A 12,861-nucleotide genomic window follows, 5' to 3' on the forward strand; every position below is an offset into this window, starting at 1 on the left:
TCTTCCTTTTGTTAAGTTTTATGAATTCTTTATATATTTTGGATATTAACCCTTTATCTGATGTGTCATTGGCAAATATGTTCTCCCATACAGTGGGCTCCCTTTTCGTTTTGTTGATGGTTTCTTTTGCTGTGCAGAAGCTTTTTATTTTGATGTAGTTCCATTTGTTTATTTTCTACTTTGTTTCTCTTGCCCTAAGAGATGTATTAGTAAACATATTGCTACGAGAGATGTCTGAGATTTTGCTGCCTACATTTTCTTCTAGTATTTTTATGGTTTCACGTCTTACATTTAAGTCTTCTATCCATTTTGAGTTTATTTTTGTGTATGGTTTAAGTTGGTGGTTAGTTTCATTTTTTGCATGTACCTGTCCAATTTTCCCAACACCATTTATTGAAGAGACTGTGTTTATTCCATTGTATGTTCTTGCCTCCTTTGTCAAATATTAATTAAGCATAATGGGTTGGGTCGATTTCTGGCTTCTCTGTTCTGTTCCACTGATTTATATTTGTTCTTCTGCCAGTACGAGGCTGTTTTGATTACAGTGACTTTGTAGTATAACTTGATATTTGGTATTGTGATCCCAACAACTTTGTTCTTCTCAGGATTGCTGTGGCTATTCGGGGTCTTTTTTGGTTCCATATAAATTTTTGAAGTGTTTGTTCTAGATCTGTGAAATATGCTGTTGATATTTTAATAGGGATTGCATTGAATTTATAGATTGCTTTGGGTAGTACGGACATTTTAATGATGTTAATTCTTCTAATCCATGAACATGGTATATTCTTCCACTCATTTATATCTTCATCTCTTTTTGCAACTTCCTGCATTTTCAGACTATAGGTATTTTACCTCCTTGGTAAAGTTTATTCCTAAGTATCTTAATTTTTTTGTTGCAATGGTAAATGGGATTTTTTTTAGTTTCTGTTTCTGAGAGTACATTATTGGTATATAAAAATGGCATCAATTTCTGGGTGTTAATTTTGTAATCTGCTACCTTGCTGAATTCATTTATTAAATCTAGTAGTTTTTTGGTGGAGTCTTTCAGATTTCCTATGTACAATATCGTGCCATCTGCAAATGATAGCTTTATTTCCTCATTTCCAATTGGGGTGCCTTTTATGTTTTCTTCTTGTCTGATCGCTGTGGCTAGGACTTCCAGTACTATGTTGAATAAGAGTGGTAAAAGTGGACACCCCCTGTCTTGTTCCTGTTCTTAGGGGAAATGCCTTTAGTTTTTGCCCATTGAGTATGATGTTGGCTGTAGGTTTGTCATATATGGCCTTTATTATGTTGAGGTATGATCCCTCTATTCCCACTTTGCTGAGAGCTTTTATCAAAAATGGGTGTTGGATTTTGTTGCATGCTTTTTCTGCATCTATTAATATGATCATGTGATTTTTGTCTTTCAATTTGTTTATGTGATGTATCACATTTATTGATTTGTGAGTATTGTACCAGCCTTGCATCCCTGGAATAAATCCCACTTGGTCATGGTGTATGATCTTTTTAATATATTGCTGGATCCAATTTGCTAATATTTTGTTTAGGAGTTTAGCATCTATGTTCATCAGGGATATTGGTCTGTAATTCTCTTTCTTTGTAGTGTCTTTATCTGGTTTTGGAATTAGGCTAATGCTGACCTCATAAAAAGAGCTTGGAAGTATTCCTTTCTCTTGGGCTTTTTGGAATAGCTTGAGGAGGATAGGTGTTAGTTTTCTTTGAATGTTTGGTAAAACTCCCCTGTGAAGCCATCTGGGCCAGGGCTTTTGTAAGCTGGGAGTTTTCTGATTATTGCTTCAACTTCAATCAGCAGTTATCAGCCTATTCAGGTTTTCTGACTCTTCCTAATTGAGTTTTGGAAGGTTATATTTTTCTGGGAATTTGTCCACTTCATCCATGTTGTCCAGCTTGGTGGTGTATAGTTGTTCATAGTACTTTCTTACAATCTTTTGTATTTCTGTTGGGTCAGTTGTTACTTCACCTCTTTCCTTTCTGATTTTGTCAGTTTAGGTCCTTTCTCTTTGTTTCTTGATGGGTCTGACTAAAGGTTCATCAATCTTGTTTATCTTTTCAAAGAACCAGCTCTTGATTTCATTGATCTTTTGTATTGTCTTTTTAGTCTCTATGTCATTTATTTCTGCCCTGATCTTTATTATTTCTTTCCTTCTACTTACTCTGGGCTTTTCTCGTTCTCTAAGTCTTTCAGTTGTAGTGTTAGAGAGTTTATTAGAAGTTTTTCTTGTTTTTTGAAGTAGGCCTGTAGTGCTATGAACTTCCCTCTCAGGACTGCTTTCATTGTGTCCCATAGATTTGGGGTTGTTATGTGTTCATTTTTATTTATTTCCAGAAAGTTTTTCTTCCTTTTCTTTGGTAACCCATTTATTGTTTAAAAACATGCTATTTAGCCTCCATGTGTTTGAATGTTTTTAGTGTTTTTATTGTAATTGATTTCTAATTTCATGCCATTGCATGAAAAGATGCTTGATATTTCAATCTTCTTGAACTTATAGAGACTTGTTTTGTGTCCTAACATGTGATCTGTCTTTGAGAATGTTCTGTGTGCACTTGAGAAGAAGGTATATTCTGTAGCTTTGGGGTGGAATGGTCTGTAAATGTCAATTAAATCCATCTGATCTATTGTCTCATTTAGAGTCATAGTTTCCTTGTTGATTTTTGTCTGGAAGACCTATCCAGTGGAGTTAGTGGGGTGTTAAAAGTCCCCTAGCATGACTGTATTGCTGTCGATCTCTCCCTTAAAGTCCTCTATAAGTTTTTTTTATAAATTTAGGTGCTCCTATATTGGATGCATATATGTTTATCAGGATTATATCCTCTTGTTGGATCAATCCCTTTAATATTATGTAGTGATCTTTCTTCTCTCTCATTATGGTCTTCATTTTGAAGTCTTTTTTGTCCGATATGAGTATTGCTACCCCAGCTATTTTTTTCATTTCCATTTGCATGGAAAATTTTTTCCATCCCTTCACTCTCATCCTGTGTGAATCATTTGTTCTGAGGTGGGTCTTTTGTAGATAGCATATATTTGGGTCATGTTTTCTTATCCACTCAGCCACCCTATGTCTTTTTATTGGGGTACTTAATCCATTTATATTTGAGGTTATTATTGATAGATACTTATCTATTGTCATTTTAATTCTTTATGCCTATGTTTCTCACTCTATTTCTCCTTCTAATTACAGCAGTCTAATTTAACATTTCCTGCAATGCTGGTTTGCTGGTGATAAACTCCTTCAGCCTTTTTTTTTGCCTGGGAAGCTCTTTATTTCACCATCTATCTTGAATGATAGCCTTGCTGGATACAGTATTCTTGGTTTCAGATCCTTGTTTTGCATTACCTTGAATACTTCATGCCATTCCCTTCTGGTCTGTAGAGTTTCTGAGGAGAAGTCAGCTGAGAGCCTTATAGGACCTCCTTTGTAGGTAACAGATTGCTTTTCTCTTGCTGCTTTTAATATTCTCTCTTTGTCTAGAATTTTTAGCATTTTAATTATGATGTGTCTGGGTGTGGGCCTCTTTGGATTCTTCTTGCTTGGGATCCTCTGTGCCTCCTGAGCTTGTGTGACTTTTTCCTTCACCAGGTTAAGGAAGTTTTCTGCCATTATTTTTTCAAACAAATTTTCTATCCCTTGCTCACTCTCATCCGCTTCTGGTACTCCTATGATGCAAATATTGTTCTGTTTGTTGTCCCACAGATCCCTTAGACTGTCCTGTTTCTTAATTGTTTTTTTTTCTTTTTGGATCTCTGATTGAGTGATTTCTTCTACCCTGTATTCTAATTTGCTTATCTGATCCTCAGTTTCCTCTAATTTGCTGTTTATTCCTTCCAATGTATTCTTTATTTCTGTCATTCTTCATTTCTGACTAGTCTGTTTTTCATAGTTTCTATATCTTTTCTCATGCTGTTGAGCATCCTTACAATCAGTATTCTGAACTCTATATCTGATAGATTGCTTATCTCCATTTCATTTAGCTCTTTTTCTGGAGACTTCTCTTGTTCTTTCATTTGGGGCTTGTTTTTTCATCTCCCCATTTTGGCTGCGTATTTGGGTTTGTTTCTATGTATTAGGTGGATCTGCTAGGACTCTCAGTCTATTTGGAGGGTCTCTGGTACAGGCCTATGTCAGACACTGTTTGTGACTGGCCTTGAATATCCTGTTTGGAGCTATCAACAACCCACAGCTTGAGGTCCCCTCTGTTGGGGTTGGGTGCATTTGGATAGAACCAAGATGTGCACCAAAGTCTGCCTTTCCAAGGCCGAGGACCAGAAGCAGATCAGGCAAAGACTCAAAGCACTCTGAAGTCTTCCTCTGCAGGATGATTAATCTGATTCTCTTAATGAGCCTCGGGCTGTAGAAACTCCTCTGAGTAGGGCAAGAGGTTTTCCAGCAGGGTGCAGCAATTGCTTCCCCCTCAAGCAAAAAATGCTTAGAAGGTAAATGTCTGCCTGTGAAAGATGTCCTTTGCGGTATGGGGGAATGACTCAGCACAGGAATCCAGAGGGGTACTTGCTGAGCTCTATCTCTAGAGCCCACAATCCTAGATTCTCCTCACACAGCTCTAGTCTACTCTGCCCTCCCTCTGCTGGAGCCCAAGGTGAGTGGCTGCACATAAAACTTTGTGTGCTGGCTCTTTAAGAGGGTGTCTGCATTTCCAGCTGCTTCTGGCAGACAGAAACCTGGATGCTTTTCACAACCAGGTGTTATATGGGAACCTTTCTCAGTTCTGGTGCTCTTGGCTGGGAAGCCAAGCCTGTGGTTTAGGCCCCAGAGTCCTCAGTGGGAACCCCTCACAGCTGAGATATCCCTCAGGACCTTCAGCTGCTGCCTGTCGGAGCCCAGCCAGCCTTCTCACACCTCTGCACTTCCTACCAGTCTCTATGTGGTCTCCACTTTTCATCCTTGGTTATGAGGGTGCTCTCCAGCTCATCTTCAGTTGCAGTTGATTATTCCATAAATCTTTCTGTTAGCTTTGATGTTAACTAAAAGTTAACAGTGGTGAACTTCATTGAAAGAAGTCCTGAATTTTGAAGTCGTTAAATTCATCAAAAGTTGTCCTTATATTTTGTGTTTTGGGTCTTATTTTAAAAAGAATTTCCCACTCCAAGGTCACAAAGATCTCATTTCTTTTATTAATGTTACAGTTTTATTTTAATATTTAGTCTTTAATCCATCTAGAATTTCCTTTTATATATGGTGTGAGCGAGGGATCTGTTATCAACTGAATTGTGTCCCCCTAAAATTCATACATTGAAACCCTAACACACACCCCCCCAATGTGATTGTATTTAGAGATAGGGCCTGTATGAAGTACTTAAAGTTAAATGAGGTTATATGGTGGGGCCCTAATCCAATAGGACTGCTGTCATTTTAAGAAAAGGAAGACAGCCTGGCCGGGTGTGGCTCAGCAGTTAAGCGTCAGCCTAGGATCCAGGCGATCGGGGTTTGATTCCCAGTCAGGGCACATGCACGGTTGCAGGCTTGATAAATGACTTTCTCCTCATTGATGTTTCTGTCTCTCTCTCTCCCTCTCCTTTCCTTTCTCTGAAATCAATAAAGATATATTTTTTAAAAAAAAGAAAAAGAAGACACCAGTTCACTTCCTGCCACCCCTCCCTCCCCCACCATGTCCTGACATAGTGAGAAGATATCCATATACAAGCCAAGGAGAGTCCTCACCAGAAACCAACCCTGCTGGCACCTTGATCTTAGACTTCTAGCCTGAAGAATTGTTATGAAATAAATTTGTTCTGTTTAAGTCACCCAGTGTGTGGTATTTTGTTATGGCAACAAGACTAGATTTCTTTAAATCTGTCATCCACTTTACTAGTTCTCTCTTTGGTTGTGTCTAATCTGCTATTAAATCTGTCATTTTAATTATTTTAAAGTTATATGATTTCAAAATTTTGCAATGAACTGATATTGTTATGGTAGGCTGAATAATAACTTACCAGAGATGTCCATATCCTAATCACCAGAACCTGTCAATCTGTTACATTAGAGGGCAAAAAGACTTTTCAGATAAGATTAAGTTAAAGACATTATCCTGGATTATACAGGTGGGCTGAATCTTGCTGATAGTCTTTTTTTCCTTTTGTGTTTAATGGTTTGTTGTTGTTGTTTTTACTGTGATATATTTATTTTCCCTGATTTTTTTTTTTTTTTAACAGAGAACATGACTTTGCTTCTACGAGGCACTTAGAGATACTACCAGTTCTGAACCACTTTAAACTAAATTCCTGACTTGGAGAGTTTGGATTACCCAAGTTAATATAAATTTGGGCTACAGATCAGCTCAAGGATCAGCTAGTGGTTACAGCTGATAGAGCCTTTTCATCTGTTTAGCCCTGAGGCAGCTTTCCTTAAAGTCTTCTGGAGGTAACAATGGGGCAGATTTATTTCAGATTTAATCTTACATTAAGGGCATACCCTTTGGTGTCACTGCTTTTTAAAGAAATTCCCTATTAAATTCCTTATCTGGTTCTGTCCAAGATAAAAACTGCAGAAATTGAAGCTCAAGTTTGTCTAGTTCAACAAATGTCCTCAGACTAAAGTAGATCCCTTGTTCTGCTTCCCTGAGTTATTTCCTCACCTTAGATTATAACCTAATAAATTCTTGCTATCTAGCCAGCTCTTCAATGCTTTTAAAAATAATTTGCATTTGTATTTTAACTGGCACTCAGAAAGATCAGTCCAGAGTCCAGTCAGTCATATTATTAGAAATAGAATTTTCTCTAATCCTAATTAAAAATCTAACAAGAAAATGAGCAAATAACATGGAAATTAATTTATAGAATACAAATGGCCAATAAATATTTGAAAAGATGCATAATCTCACAAGTAATCAGGAAAAAACAAATTAAAACAATAATGAAGCCCTGGCCAGGTAGCCCAGTTGGTTAGAGTGTCGTCCTGATAAGCCAAGGTTTCGGGTTCAATCATCGGTCAGGGCACATACAGGAATCAACCTATGAAATGGAACAACAAATCAGTGTTTCTCTTTCTCTCTCTCTCTCCCTCCCTCCCTCTCAAATCAATCAATAAATTTTTTTAAAAAATAATAAAATATTACTTTTGGCTCATCAATTTAGTAAAAATTAAACATTAATAATAGTAAGTGCTTGCCTTGCACTGTTGGGGAATTGTACATTAGTGAAGTATTTTTGGAAAGCATTTTGGCAGAATCTATCAAAATAACAAATGTGCATACACATTGACCCAGAAATTCTGGTATTAGAAATCTTTCCCAAAATAGTACTTGCATATGTGAGTAAAGATATACTGTATGTACTTTGCAGCATTGTTTGCAATACTAAGAAAAAGTTTAGAAAGAACTCAAATGTCCATCAATAGAGGAAGGGCTTGAAAAATATGCACGTGCATATTATGCCTCTATCAAAAAATAATTAGATTCCTATGGACTGCTCTGAAAATATCTGAGACATGTTGAGGAGGAAAAAAAGCTCAATGGAATATAAATATATATGGAGTGTGTGTGTGTGATTGGCTGTTTACATGTATATAAATGCATAAAAAGGGCTAGAACAGTAGTTCTCAACATTGGCAGCATGGCATAATCGCTTAGGGACTTTTAAAAAACAGTGATGCCTGGAACCCACTCCAGAGATTCTGACGTAATTGGTCTGGGGCACAACTTGGGCAACGGGATTTTAAAATCTCCCCATGTGATTCTAATATGTAGCCAAGGGTGAAGACTATTGTAAAGAATGGTGCTCATTAAAATGGCAGTGGTTAACTTAAGGAAGGTGAACAGGAGTGAGGTGAAAGGGGACCTTTACATTTTGCTTTTTAAACTTGTATAATGTTTGAATCTTCCCCCAAGATAATTACCTTTTGATAACAAAAGGAAAAAAGGAAAAAAAGATTTCCCTGTTTCCTTCTCTTCCTCCCCAACCTCTCCTGTACTTACTGTACTTCATTCATTCATTCATTCATTCGTTCAAACCTATTCATTGAAACTTACCTTGTGTCAGGCATGTATTTTGGCTTTTGTATACTAGTTATCATTAATCTTGTTCTCGGCTGTTTCCCTCTCCTAGGTCATCTCTGTCTCCTGCATCTGGCCCAGTTTCAGCCACTCAGGAAATGTGAGCTCCCCGACAGCCTCTCCTGTGGCCTGAGATCCCCCCAGCACCATTCAGGAATGACTATAGAGGGATAGGAGACTTTGACCCGTGCTGAGAGGCCCAAGGGCATCTAGCTAGTTAAAAGGGGATTTCACATTTTGCTTTTCAAATTCTCTTCCCCCAAGCCTTAGAGGAAGCTACCTCTGGTCCAATAGACCAACCCTAGCCTCCACAAGGGTCCTGTTTCTGAAGGCCACCCTCAGCCAGCAGGTGGCAGCCTGGGACAGGAATTGGGAGAGCATCCCCGCCTGACAGCAAGGATGCTACAGCAGGGGGTTCTGGGGTCAGCTGCAGGGGCAGGGTCTTGGCAGGGCAGGTGCACAGGAAGGTGGTGGTGAGGGTCCCATTTGTGGCCCAAAGCATGAAGCGCAGGGGAATTATTTCTGTAGATCAGCTTTAGCCAACCTGACTAGTTACCCAGGTTTGTGAAGTTTCTTCTACCTTCCACCAGCAGGTGCCCTGTACTGGCCTCTGGCCTCAGGAGGACACTCTGCTGGCCCTTCTTATCCCCTGTCCTGTTCCCCAGGCCAGGTCTTGACCTTCCCAGTGTATGCCTTTGCCGACAGAGATGACTGTGGCAGTGGGGGAGGGGAGGTTACTGGTTAATGTGTAAAATAATGGCTATCGCCCTTCAGTCGGTGCCGTAAGGATCAACAGTAAAGGGGTGCACAGGCTATCCTCATTTTGACTTCTTAGCTGCTGGGGTCTGATGGGAGTTCACCAGGACACTCCTTTCTCGCCGCTCCAATTTTTCAACGTTGCTCTCTTCAGTGCCTTCTGTCTGCCTACCTTCTTTCTGTCTGTCTCACTTTGCCTTTTCTCTATCTTTTCAACATTTGATCTTTCCATCTTTTTATCCCTTTAATTCCCTCTCTGAAGCCTTGAAAACATACATTTTCTTGAGCACTGGCTTGATTCTCTCTCTCTCTCTCTCTCTCTCTTTCTCTCTCTCCCATGCCTTATCACCAGCCATCTACCAATCCTTTGGGCCCACGTTTGCAGGAGTCTTGACTTGTGGAATTCAACCAGAAGACAAGGGGGAGGTTTGGGGAGGGTGCAGGGGCAAGTCCAGAGAGAGAACTCAGCAAACCCTTGAGTCAGGTTTGGAGCACTGACCTGTCTCCTTTAGGGAACCAAAGGTACTGTTATCTCATCCTCTCCCTTTCTTGCTGGATTTTTTTCCTGCTCAGCCCCTTTACTCCTACCTTATAGGCCTGGTGGCAGGTGGAGCTGGGGCCAGCAGTCAGTGGGGAATTGGCTCAACCCAGCTTAAGGACTAGACATGGGATAGGACCCAGAAGGGTGGAATGAAGACTGGAGGAGGTGGCCTCTGACCCCGACTCTGGCCCCTTCTGGGGGTCCTTTGTGACCTGCCATAGGTCATGCCCCTCCTCCCCAACCATGATCTACATCACAAAACCCATGGCTCCTAACTCAATGCCAGCCAGGGAAGTCTGAGATTGATTTAAGGCCCCTCTGACCAGCTCACCCTCACTGGGCTATGGCCCCTGGTGAGGGGGTGGAAATGAGGGTCATGGGTGAAGTTCAGACAGGGGGTCCTGACCACCAGCACATCATACCTGTTGCAGATCCTTCTGCACTCTTAGTTGATTTGTTGGGGGAGGGGCCCAGGCACAGGAGGGCAAGGTTCTCACTGACCAGCCCGTTTTCTCTGGCTCAGCTCAGGGCCATGCTGAGGGAGCAATGTACATGGCCTAATAGGTGTTTTATCCAGGATTCAGGCCCAAGGCATCTTACAGAGTGAAGCAAATTTTGTTACCCACTGACAGGGCAGTTAATAGGTCCTAAGTAAGCCCCTCCACCCATGTCCAACAACCTCAGTTACACTGAGCTGCTCAGAGCCAGGTCTCCCCAGCCCAGTACATTTACTGTTTCACCTGGTATGTTTCATGTTGTTAGTTTCCATCCTTCCACCATTCCCATCTGGAGATATTACTAAGGAATTTCCCCTACTTGAAATGTTTCAAACTTTCTTGACCATCACTCATACTACATACATCTACCCAGGTCACATGAGCATACAAGTAACTAAAAGCAAAGGTTTACAAAACTTTGTGATTCCCTGTGATGTTTTCTACTCTATTCTATTTTGTTATAAGAAGAAAAAAAAGTTTTAAAAATGATTTTACAAACAATTAAGGGGTTGGCACTTACCTCTTATAAGTAATCTCTTACATTTTTATACCTTCACAAGTTGTAAAGCCCATTTTACAAACACAGAAATCCACATTATCTTCATAAAAGCCAGCGAGAACGTAAGGCAGGTTTTCTCACTGACCCATTTTATAGATGAGGAAACAGAGATTCTGAGAGGTTAATGAGCCTACTTGAGATCATCCAACTGATGAGTGGCAGAGATGGGACTCCAAGCTAGGTCTGGTGTGTGGTCCCCCATGTCCTGCAGCTTCTCTCCCCATGCTCCCCAACCCTCCCAACTGACATCAGTGTCTTTCCAGTTTGAAGGCCATCCCCTTCCACAGGGAAGATGCAGGGGGAGAGCAGCTGAGTAATTCTGTTTTCCATGTCATCTGTTAACACCGCACCATCTGCCAGTTCTACTCTCAGCCCCCACCCTCTCCCCAAAGGATGGAGTGGGGGAGGAGGCTGTTTTCCTTGAGTCTGAACCTCCAGGCCCTCCTCACCAAGGGACTCAGAACACCGACAGAAAGCTCATTTTTCTGCCCAGAACCAACAGCAGCAGACCAGAATGACAGTGGCATGTGAGGGAGCAGAGCTGAGATGGGAGGAAGGACTTTGTGACATCAAGGGAGAAAACAATAGGATTCACCCCTCGCCCACTCTCAGGGTCATATCTTCACGTCCACACACAGCCCTCCACCTGGGTGAGGCTTGGAGTTGCAAGGAGGATGAGCTCATGCCGGTGGCAGGAGCCCTGTTAGCCCACCGGGTGTGAGGCACAGGAAGTCCGTCTTACAGGGAGCTCAGGCAGATTTATGAGGCCTCGGGTGTGGCCGGCTGTTACTCAGCCTCTGACTTTTTAATTCCCTAGTCTCCTCACCCACCCCGCCTCCTCCCCTACAAGGCCTTTGTGCAGGACAATGAGGAATCTATAAATTCCGGGGGACAGGGATGTGGGGGAGGGGAGCACCAGTCACTTCAGCCCTGCAGAGAGCAAGGGGTGGCCTCCATGGACTGCCCCATCTCATCAGATCCGTACTGGAGCCCAGGGAGAAAGGTGGGTCAAGTCTTATTACTGCCTTTTACAGATGAAGAAACTGAGGCACGGAGGCAGAGGATGTCTCTAGCTCCTGCTTCATTCACTTCGTCTTTCAATCATGTACTAATTCTCCCTCTTTTACTCATCCTGGGTCATTCCTTCACTCGGACATTCACTCATCAAACACATGTAATCTCTCAAAACATCCACTGAGTACTGACTCTGTGCCAGGGCAAGTACAGAAGAAGCAACGAGCGCTGGAGGGGCATATAGCAGTGGACTGTAACTCAGGAGCGGCCAAAGCATAGCTCTAACCCTATCTTTCCAGGTTGGCAACCCGCACCCTTTCCCTGGTCCCTGACACCAGCAAGCCCTCTGCAGCTGATGAAACGCTTTCATGAGCATTTTAAAATTTAATCCTGGCAATGGCTCAGGGAGTTAGTGTTATGTAAGCCTCCCCCAGCATTTTGCTAATGTGGCTCCAAGAGGGTAACTGGTTGCCCAAGATCACCCCTCTGGTGGGTGGCAGAACACCAGGACCCAGGGCCTTGCCTCCACACCACATCTGCACCGAGTGCCATGGGGACTCAGGGCATAGGCTGTGGCCTAAACTTCCCCTTCTACTCACCCCTTGCCCAAACTTGCCCCATGCCCCCCCCACACACACACACATACTCCTTGACCCTTCCCTGTCGTTCTGTTCCACCTTCCTGTAGTAGTTACTAAATGGCCCAGGCTCAGCCATATAGGCTCACTCACTTCACCCATCATCTGTTGTAGGATAATAATTAATGAATTCAATCCCTACGATGCACCTGTGTGTTTGCTGAATGATTACACTCTTGTGTCTTGGTGAGTCTCTGCTTATAAACTGAGGATATTAGTATCTACTTCGTTGTGCAAATTAAAATCAGTTAAGCCAGCCCTGAAAGAGTGGCCCAATTGGTTGGAGCATCATTTCATACACCAAAAGGTGGTGGGTTCGAGTCCCAGTCAGGGCATATACCTAGGTTGTGGGTTTGATCCTCAGTGGGGGTGCATGTGGGAGGCAATATGTTTCTTTCTCACATCCACGTTTCTCTCTCTCTCTCCCTTCCTCTCTCTCTAAAAATTAGTGAAAACACCCTCAGGTGAGAATTGAAAAATGGTAACATTATTTAAGCCATGTAAAGCACTTTGAATAATGCCTGGCACATAGTAAATACTCAACAAGCGTTGGCCGCTAAGATTATTGTTATTGAAAACCACAGGCCTGCCTGTATCTATGAAGCATTTGGGTGAATGCAGATGAATATAGGGGTTTGCAGCTGGCCCCTCCCCTTAGGGTGACCAGATGGACTAGTGTCCCATTGGTTCCCCAGAGTCTCCTGCATTCCTTAAACGTATGGAGCATGTTGATCACCTCCTAGGTTTGTGCCAGGCATTGTGCTAGCAGAGAACAAGACAGACCCGGCCCCCATGCTCATGAAGCTGCCATTCTGGTAAGTGAGACAGA

This window comes from Miniopterus natalensis, chromosome 2 (assembly GCF_054644295.1).
Source record: "Miniopterus natalensis isolate mMinNat1 chromosome 2, mMinNat1.hap1, whole genome shotgun sequence".
NCBI classification, from domain to species: domain Eukaryota; kingdom Metazoa; phylum Chordata; class Mammalia; order Chiroptera; family Miniopteridae; genus Miniopterus; species Miniopterus natalensis.